The following is a 10686-nucleotide window of genomic DNA, read 5'->3' as shown; positions in this document are numbered from 1 at the left end:
ACCAATGAGTGAGCTACTATAATCTGAGTGGGTAGAAAGCAAATGATAAGGCGGGATGGCAATTTCTGCCTAATGCGATTTGGAAATTAATTAAAGTAAGAGGTCAAAGATAAGATAAATAGACATATAATTGTGCACGCTATGCAGTGGATTAAAACAAAGTCTTGAAGTTTCTCTGCTAAAAAACCAGCGTAATGAAAGATGAAAGAGATTTAGTGAATTATAAAAATAAGGAGAACCATGCAATGTTTGTGCCCAGACCTATCTCTGAGGAATATGCATCTTTCAAAAAGACACATAGACTTTGAAAATCATCTACTCCATTTCCCCTTCCTTTCCTCTTGGCTGAGATGGTACTCATTAAGGGTCTTTCCATGGGACTGTCAGGTCAAGCATGGATTGCCTGTTTAGCCTTCTCTTCTTGCAGGGTTCAAGTGGGACATATAGGAAATGTACACAAAAAGCTTAGACAATGTTACTTCCCTCCTTGACCACTATGGGTGAAAAAAACTAAGGCCCCTGTGCCTCTTCACCATCTAAAATGTGTTCTTCCAGTCACAGGTCAAGTTGAAAGGAAGGCTTTCCCCCAACGTGCCATCGCTATGCTCTTCCTAGCCTTACTTTCTCTCTCCAACTAAATTCTGTGTCCTTGATTCAGTGTTCAACCCATTCTTTCCATCCCTTCTATCTTGTTGAAATGGTTCTCTTCAACTTCAAACATTCTCAAGCTTAAAATACTTGAAGCATTTACCATTGAATTTATAATAGTCATAGGTTACATTTTCAGCATTCTCTTCCTCTTATTTTCAACCTTCCAGTCACAGTGGCCTTTCCCATACTGGAATACACCAAATTCCATCCAACCTCAGGGCTCTTGCACATGCTATTTCTGTTGCCTGGATTGCATTCTTTCCATCCTCATCTAGTCAATTCCAATTATCTTTCAGTTCTCAAATCTACTTATTCTATGTTCTCATAGGCACCACACACCTCTACTTTGTAATACTCCCCATGATTGCAACAGGCATGAATGTCCTTTGAGGAAAGGGAAAATGTCAAAAAGGGAAGGGATTTCTTGCCCAGCTCCCTTATATTCTCAATTAATAAAACTCAGAGAGTGTCTAAGTAGTTCTTGACTCCACCTATTTGATTGTTAAACTTTACTCTGGACTTTTGTTTTTTCTTTGCTAAAAATCAGAGGAAGCTATGGGGCACCTGACTGGCTCAGTAGATAGAGTATGTGATCCTTGATCTTGAGGTTGTGAGTTCAAGTCCCATATTAGGTATAGAGCTTACTTAAAAATACTGATAAAAGTCAGAGGAAGCTAGCAGACTTACAAAGAAAAAAATTAGGATGACTTCACCATTCTTTAAACCAATCCAATAAGTGAAAAGGAATTTTCATGTTTGTAACCCCCTCTTTTCTTTGGTTGCTTGTTTTTTTAAAGGTTTTATTTATTTATTAGAGATAGAGAGCACAAGCAGGAGGAAGGGCAGAGGGTGAGGGAGAAGCAGGCTCCCCTCTGAACAGGGGACCTGTCATGGGGCTCAGTCTCAGATCATGACCTGAGATGAAGGCACACACGTAACTGACTAAGCCACCCAGCTTCCTCCGGTTGCTTGTTTTTATCAAGTGTCTGACTTCATTGAGTATCCAAAAGTATATACTTGTCTTTTGGTGGGACACATTCAGAGGAATGTTTTGAATTGAGTACTGCTAAGCTTGTATATATCCTCTCCTTCCTGAGTAAATTACGAACTCACTGAGTTTGACAGGTGCAGTACATGGCTTCACTGATGGCTTATTTAGGCTTCCAATAAATATTAAATGGGTGGATGTATGGAAGGATGAATGAGATGGATGGAAGGATGATGAACTACATATGTTTTGGGGCCACTTATGAAAGCTGTCTTGGTTATGCATAATAAAGAGCCTTCTCTTTTTTTTTCTCCTGTACCACTTTACTTATGCTTATACTCACCTTAGATTTGATGTTGCCTGGATTCTAGGGTCTTATGCACACTTGGTCACATTTACTATAGTTATCTACACCAATCATATGTAATTTTATAGGACTTGGGGAAAAGTATCTGTAAGTATCTTTCACTCCTTACAAATAATTTCTCAGAAAGAGGAACTTACTGCTTATGCCCTAATTTAGCTCCAAAATCAGATCTCTACCAGCCCTGAAAAACTCACTTTATCCCAATTGTGACACAAATGCATGGTCCCTGTGGCACAGGAGAAGAGACACTTAGCAATAACAAATTCAATTAATGGGAAGCAATCTCTTAGCTGTAGGTAGAGATGAATGAGAGGGAAACCTTCCCCCAAAGAGGCTCAAGGTAGATTTTTATTTATTTATTTATTTTTTAAATTTCTACTTATTTATGATAGTCACAGAGAGAGAGAGAGAGAGAGGCAGAGGGAGAAGCAGGCTCCATGCACCGGGAGCCTGACGTGGGACTTGATCCCAGGTCTCCAGGATCACGCCCTGGGCCAAAGGCAGGCGCTAAACCGCTGCACCACCCAGGGTTCCCTCAAGGTAGATTTTTAGAAAACAGTCTGAAATGACTAAGAAGAATGAAGAGGTGGAATGTGTGGGGACATGGAAAGAAGATGAATTTAAAACAAATGGACTGCTAGAGGAGTAATCTAATTAGCACTGTCTCTTAAGGTAGATTTGACGTAATCATGAAGAAGTGTCATCTTTCCTATAGAGGGTCACATTTCCAAGATGCCACATCAGCCATTACACGGTAAGTTCATGATAAGAAGATACAAGCAAATGAATGACAGGAGAAAATATAAAATGTCCATCTGTTTCTTTGGGGATATGAACAGCAAATCCATGGGGAAAGGAAGGTGGCTGAAGAGATAAGATATGAGTCTGGAAAGCCTTTGCGATTATACCTTGGCTCCCAGAGAGGGTAATGGTCAAGCCATCCTGTCCGATTTAATACGTGTGAGAAATGCAGAAGAAAAGGCAAAATACAAAAAAAAATATTGTAGTTGAAAGATTAACAGATTGCAAATGGAGGGTTTTTTTTTTTAAAAAGCTCTTGAATGAAGCTTGAAAGTGAAATATCATTGGCAGTAATATAAAAGAGCCAGTAAAATGTACAAATTCTATAGGGACTGTGTGATCCACGATGGAAATTATGCTGACAGTTTGCCAACAGTGTGGGTCCATTACTATAACCAGGTAAATGGACTTTAGAAGGGAAAAAATGGGTACATTCTTAAGCATTGATCTTCCGTCATGAGAGAATGCTGTATATGTTATTCATCTCATCTCTCTAACGTCTCCACTCGCTTGAGGTTTTGCACAATCTGCCTACCCCTACCTTGTTTATGTCACCTAGTGCTGGCAATCCCCTGGGGTTCCAGGATCCAGACACAGCAGTCTTGCTCTGCTTGTCATCACGTTTCTTGCCTTCAAGTGGCACAAGTAGTGCCTGCCTTGAGAATGCCACATCCCCTGCATTTCCCTCTAGGTCAGTGTTTCTCTCCAGAGTACATCTGAAAATGTCTGGGGACATTTTTGTTTGTTACAACTGGGTAGGCCTGCTACTGATATTTAGTGGGTGGAGAACAGGGATATCATTGAACACCTTACAAAGCACAGTGGATATTCCTTAAGTCCAAGGTCCAAATTGGCAATTTTCAGTTTTTCCCTGGACCTCACGTTCTTTGGAGTAGAGCAGTGACATAGCCCAAAAACCCTCTTTAAAATATTTTTGTTGGGATGCCTGGGTGGCTCAGTGGTTGGATGACTGCCTTCGGCTCAGGTCCTCATCCCAGGATCCCGGATCCAGTCCCACATCGGGCTCCCTGCAGGGAGCCTGCTTCTCCCTCTGCCTATGTCTCTGCCTCTCTCTGTGTGTCTCTCATGAATAAATAAATAAATCCCTTAAAAAAATAAAATAAATAAAATATTTTGTTGTTAATTATCACCTGTCTTAGATAACATTGTTGTGTTTACCTGCCAAAAGCAACCCCTACTTCATTAAGGTTTATTCCAAACAACTAACTCCTGCCTGTTGCACATGTGGGGAAGAGAAAGATAAAGGGACTTAGAAAGGGAGAAGAATCCAGAAACCTGGAAATTAACACATAGCTTCAACCTCCACTCCCAAGTCCTGAAGATTTTGCCTCATTTATTCCCCCACTTCCTCCCCTTTCCCTACATTACTTTAAGCACTGCTCTCTTTGGAGCCTTATCTTTCCTTTCACTGTGTCTTACTCAGATGACTGTTCTCTTGACTCCATAGCACAATGTGGCTGCTCTATCCTAGCACCTATCATTATATACTGCAATGGATTGTGTTGTGTCTTTCTATGCGATTGTGAGTGCTAGAAATTGAGGGACTATGTCTTCAGTAACTTTAGGTAACTAAAATGCTGCTCTGGTACCTAGTATGAGTACAATGACCATGCTTCCATTCTGAAAGCAGAGATCCTTATTAGAAAGACTCATCTTTTTTACACTGAGAATAATAATTTTATCCAGGTACAATGAAACTCTTGTGTGTTTTAAGAAATTCTTTAGCTGTAAATCTTTGAAGATGATGGTCTTTGCACTAAAACTATTTCATTCTGTGAACTGACAACTCATAAAATTGGAAATATGATTGGCTAAGAAAGATATGGAAAAATCTTTAACTTTGTGAGTATTCAAACAAATATAATGATAAACCAATTAAATAGGATTTATACTTATTTTTTTTAAGTCAATGAGAATATCTGGTGTTGGCAGGAGTCTGAGCTATTTTCATCCATTGGTACTCAAAGTATTTAAGGCAATCCAGCAGTAAGTAATGAGACATTTGAAAAACTCATGATATTAACCACAAAAATGGGTTTGTTGTGAATTGTTAAAATGAATTCAGAAGTATCACAAGTCTTCCTCTTTCTCTTTCTCCTTTTCCATTTCCTCTTCCCTTCCATTTCCTTGTTTGTGGCAGGACCTGGAGGTGGAGAGACTGAGGTGATAGCTGGAAACCTAATGAAGAAACACAACTTTAATGGCAATCCTAGAGAATCTGGAAATCAATCTACCTAAGCCAACACCAATCACCATGTCAGGAATATTCAAGGTTGTAAAGCCCTTCAAACTGAAAGTCATCAAGAGAAACCACAGGGGATAGAGGTTAATTAAATACATAATTAGAATCTGGTTTCTTGGAAAGTCCAGGGTTGGGGGAGTTTAGTCCCCTCTCCTTCAGTCCCCCCCCCTTTTATTAGATTAAAAATAAAATTTTCATTTGCATTTGTTTGGGTTGTTTTGCTTCAGGTATTCTAATACTCCAAAACTTATCCTTTTTTTTTTTTAACTTATCCTTTATAAGCCAACATGAAGGCCATTATTTTAAAAATTGTCATTCATTGATAATTGCTGAAGACTACTCAGATTTTTCCCCAAGTTTTATACAATTGTCGGCTACTTTTCACCTCTGAGACTCTTGATTCAGTTAAACTTGGCAGGCATATATCAAGTACCTACTATGTACCAGGCACCACACTAGCAACAAGTATATGAAAATGAGTGTGACACCATCCCTGTATGTACAGAGCTCTGGCCCAGCAGGAAGGACAAGTACATATAGAAAGCATGACAGTAAAATGGGAGGTGTGTCAGAATTGGCTTAAGGAGAATGTACTACAAGAGCACAGAGCAAGAAGCAACATAGTGCCATCTGGAAATAGCACACACACAAAGCTGATGCCTGGTCTTCTTGACTTTAAGAAATAGCAGATGACCAAGCAAAATGGAAAACAGAAATAGAGTCCAGATCCAGGTAATAGGATGAACAAAGAGATCTGAAAAATGTGATGGAGAATTCAAGTACCAACAAGATGTTTGGGCATGTAGGCATTGGCTGGGGATGAGGGAAGATTTGAGAGGGTGAGATGAAATAAATGAGCTCCATGACCTCTAGTAGGAAAGGTGAGAGGCTCAACTGTGTCCAACAAAGAATACTTGGGTGGCAATTTGGAGGGTGAGCTAGAGCAGAGTGATAGGAGCAGTGGAATTACTCAAGAGAGGATTGCAGAAGCTTAAGAAGAAAGAATGTGAGCCTGGAAAGAGCCTCACACATAGTATCAGAAGGAAGCCATTTTTATGCAAAAATTTCAGGACTGCACTTCCCTACCAGATGCTCTGGGCACCTGAGTGAAATTCCATAGACAACATTCATAGATCCTTCCCTCCCCACTCTCACCCTCACTTCCAGCAAATCAGAGGCAGGGACCGAGCAGACACAACTAAGACGGGGTGGCTTTGGATTCAGAACTAAAAGGATTTGAAAGGTGAAGGCTTGAAGGTAACAAAGTCTCTTGTGTTTGTGAAGCTCTGCAGCCTAGGTCGACTTCCAGCAAGTGAATTGATTGCCTGTGGCCGATTCTAACTCAGTAGGTAGCTGTCAGAACCAGTGCTTAATTTCTGTTCCTAAAGAAATGCCTCTGGTGGGATGACTTTTACCTAAAGCCACTGAGATCCATAACTGAGCAACCATGAAAAGCTGTGGCATCACCATGGCACATGGGGATCTGACTCCTCCTTCTGCCCTCACTTGCTGTGTCATCTCAGACAGCCCTCCTGAGCTGTTCACATCAACCCAACCCCATTATTGAAAGGACAATTGTGTGGCATTTGTAAAGCCCTAAGTCCAACACCTGACATGTGGTACTCAGTAAACATCGGTCAGTTGAATTGACTAACAAATATAATAATTCCTTACACTTTGAAAGATGATGTTGACTTTTTTTTAGTTGCTCTGATACCCATAGCTGATCCTCCGATCTACTGGATCCCCACAAATCCTATGAGTGGAATCAGGCAAAGATAATCATCTTCCTATTTACAAATAAGGACGCAGGCTGAGAGAGTCTAAGTAATAAGCATAAATATCAAAGGTTGCATAGCAAATACAAAATAAAGCTGAGAACAGATTCCACACCTTTAGACTAGGGTTTAAGCCCTTTATAATGTATTACCCGTCCTTTGTTCTTTCTTTTCTTCTACAAATATTTATTGAGTGTCCATGAAGAGCTAGTTCCTGTGGTGAATATAGTATTCTAGGTCCTAAGGATGGAGGCTTAAGTCATCCACAATTTTCTCTGTGTTTATCCTCTTTCTCTTTTAAGACCAGGAGTATAGTTTATTCTCAGTGGAAACTAGCAGAGAGGCTGGCACAAAGTAAATACTCACTAAGTGGGCAGTTAATGGGATCGTTGTTGAATGGATAAATCTAATACAGTATATCTCATGACACTTGTCCCAAGAATTATGGGAATTGAGTAGAAGTTAAGACTCCCACTCTGCAGAACCAGAGGTATGCAGTGATACCTAGGCTTTGATCTCAAATAATCAAGTTTTAAATCCCAGCTCTGTGTGACATTGGACCCCTTCCTTAACTTCTCTGAACTTCCATGTCTTTATTTGGAAAATGCAACAATAACACTTGCCTTCAGTACTTGTTCTTAGGGAAAAAGAAGATAGCCTGCCACTATCTGGTAGTAGCATATCAAGCCTGACATATGGCACACTGGCACAAAGGAGATACTCCATCAATGGCAGCAATTAATACTGGTGCAAAGCTACAGGGAGAGGAAGCATCAATTGGAGCTTTACAAGCATAGTAGGTATGTGACAAGCGTCACTAACCAGAATTATGACTGGAATATCCCACCAGATCAGGCCACACTCTGAACACAAGGTTCTTGTTCAGACCAAGAGACCCTTTGGGGCTCTTCCCTTCTCCACTGTCATGACAGGTAGGACCAACCCCTGGCTTTGCAGAGCTGCCAAGTTTGACTCTGGGGCTGAGTCATGTTGACGACAACCCAGTGCAACTCGTGTCACAATCATTAAAGTGCAGAGGTCTGTAGGCGCCACAAACGTGAGTCTGGATTTTCATCCCTCTTGCTACACAGGCCAGAATCACACACACACAGGACAGAAGAGTAAACAACCCAAGCCTCTCTTTGCTCTCAAATTGGTCACTGTGTCCAGCTCCACTGTCCACATGTTCCCACCTTCCACACCAAGCCTCAAAGACTAGAAGTGCAGATGAGTGAAAGCTTCAATGTTGATTGATTCAAAGAGAAGCTTTGAGCTTGCAGTCCAGGATTTTTTGTAGATTATATGTAGCATTTTTGGTAAGAATGTGGACAACAGCTCATTCTCTGTGTAGTTTTGACAAGTATGGAAATGTTAATACAATAACTGAACTCAGAAATATAAAAGAACCCAAATCTAGAAATCTAATAAATAAAAAATGGAAATAATCTTAATTATCAAAAGTAAGAAGATGGTTAAGTAAAATTATGGCACACCCAGATATCGGAATATAGTCAGTCTCTAAAATGTTAGTTTAGTGACATCGGAACATGTCTAAAATATAACTCACAAAAATACCGATTAGAAAATTTTGCATGTAGCATGATTGCAGTTATTAAACAAATATTAAATATACCAAGAAGTCTACTTCTGTGTAGGATTGCAATACTTATTTCAGTTATACTTTATGTACACCTACATTTATACAGTAAATATTTATAACCATTTATTTTAAAAATGTTTTAAAAATGTAATAGTTTAAGTAACTTTCAATCTCCTTTGCTTTTGAAGGAGTTTTGTGCAACAGATGAACTCATTAAGAATTTGGTTAATAAGCACTTACCCTTGTGAAGTTCTAGTTGGTGCTGTAGACATGAAGTGGCTAAAGATTGATGAATAAATTGTTCGTCAAGGGATGTCTTAGTTGCCAAATATTTGAAGAACGGTGTCATATGGAAGGAAAAAAACCCTGGTTTATGAGTCAGGAAATCAAAGTATTAATACTAACTCTCCCACTAAATGGCTATTGAACTTGACTAGTTTATTTTTCTCTTTGTTTCAGTTGTCCACTTGTAATCAGAGAGAAAATCATTCCTTCCTTCGTTCATTTATTCAAGAAATATTTCTTGAGGGTCTACGATAGATCAGGTCCTACTGTAGACACTGGGACAGAGCGGTAGACAAAAGCAATGTGGCTTCTTCTCCTCTCAAGAAACTTATGTTCTGGTCGAACAGACTAACCATAGACTACTGCTCCAATACCTAAGTAAAATAGAAATCACATGCTATGACGAAATATAAAGCAGGATGAGGAGAAAGAGAGCAGCGTGGAAGGTTTCTAAGGAGGTCATTTGTAAGTAGGTAACTCAGTGAAACATAAGAACAAGCTAGGCTGTTATCCGGGGCGGGGGGAAGAGGGGGTCCAGGCAGAAGGCGGGAAAGGTGTCCAGGCAGGGGGAATGGTGTCGAGGCAGAAGGAACAGCATGTGCCAAAGCCCTGAGGCAGAAATGTGGCTGGAGTAGAGGGACCCGGGTGAAGGTGGTGGAAATGAAGTTGATTCTTTTCCCGAGCAGCGTAACCAAATAGAGTTCACCAGAGAGCCTGTGACAAGCTCAAAATGCTCCCAGCGCTTGAGATTCAAAGTCCAAGGCCTCCACACAGGCCGTGCATTTACAGAAACTTCATCAGCCCCACCGCAGCACTTTGAAGGCCCGCTGTGCAACTATTAGCTGATCCCACTTAACAAACAGTGACGCAGTCCTCAGGCATGTTTGTGCCCAAGCAGGTGATGATTTTCTCTCCGCTGACTCCAGTCAAGGACTTTCTGCTTCCAGATTTCAGGCTCCAGGTGACGTTGGGCACAGGGGGTCAGATGGCGAGTGGAACAGGTCACCCGCCAGCCAGGTGACATGATCTGTACTCAGCTCAAATTTCAAAGAGCCCACTTTTCCGCCTGTGTGTCAAGCACGCAGTTAGTTTGAATGCTGCACGCAGAGTAAGATGATTCATCAATTTCCAAACCCCTGGGAAAGGAACCTATTGTTTTGATTCTTTAAAAAAATGTTTTCCTGACCCCTATAGAGGTAGCTATAACTCGGGAAGATAAACTAGGATGAAGTTAAGGGCCAAAAAAAGAAGCAATTACTGTCATCCATAATTACAAGGCTTATCATTTATTGTGCAGTAATAGTTGCATTTCCAAGCAGACATTATTAATTAGTGAAATAACAAGGCAATTTGCATTCATCTCAGTCCAGAAGAATTCAACCTACTTCAACAGACCAAACATAGGTAACTTAGCCTTATTACTTTCTGTCTTTTTAATACATGGGGAAACTGAGGTGGAAAACATTGAATGGATCATGAAAAGAGGTCAGTTTATCCAAAGTTTCGTAGCTTTGTCATTCAATGTCATTCAATGGCAAGAAAAATCAGATTGTCATCCAGGATAACAGTGCATTGCATCAGGTTCGTAGAGATGTGTTAGAGCATAAAGATGGGCAGGCCGGGAAATTAGGTTAACTTCTCAGAAGCACCATCCGTTTTGATGTGGGACCAAATCTCTCAGAGTCTGTTTCCCTATCCGTGAAATGGGACTGTCAATCCCTGTCTGAGATGATTGTTCTGCAGAATAAATGAGAAACATGTGTGCCTGTAAAGCAGGCGTGGTTTGTAACCTGGACAGATCCCCACAGAAGTGCCATTCAAGGGGGAGGAAGAGGCCCTGCATTAGCCTGGAGTGTTGGGGCTGCATGTTTCTGGAGGAAGGGAAGCGGGGGAGGGTGGTGCTGAAGGAAATCCAATTTATCCTAAGGAAAAATGTCAGAGGTCCAGCGAGGT

The 10686-nt window shown here is 40.7% G+C and overlaps 1 long non-coding RNA gene across 1 annotated transcript; it reads right to left on the bottom strand.

The window, feature by feature from the left end:
* Positions 1-4695: 4695 nt before the first annotated feature.
* On the bottom strand, positions 4696-9433 carry LOC112662445 (uncharacterized). Its single transcript, XR_003138539.3, has 2 exons — positions 8689-9433; positions 4696-5006 (listed from the first exon to the last, which is right to left on the bottom strand). It is a non-coding gene; the product is annotated as an uncharacterized LOC112662445 (long non-coding RNA).
* Between the last annotated feature and the right edge of the window lie 1253 nt (positions 9434-10686).

This window comes from Canis lupus, chromosome 13, assembly GCF_003254725.2.
Source record: "Canis lupus dingo isolate Sandy chromosome 13, ASM325472v2, whole genome shotgun sequence".
Classification (NCBI taxonomy): Eukaryota; Metazoa; Chordata; class Mammalia; order Carnivora; family Canidae; genus Canis; species Canis lupus.
The sequence above is the reverse complement of the archived record's forward strand: the minus strand, read 5'-3'. Positions and strand labels throughout refer to the sequence as shown.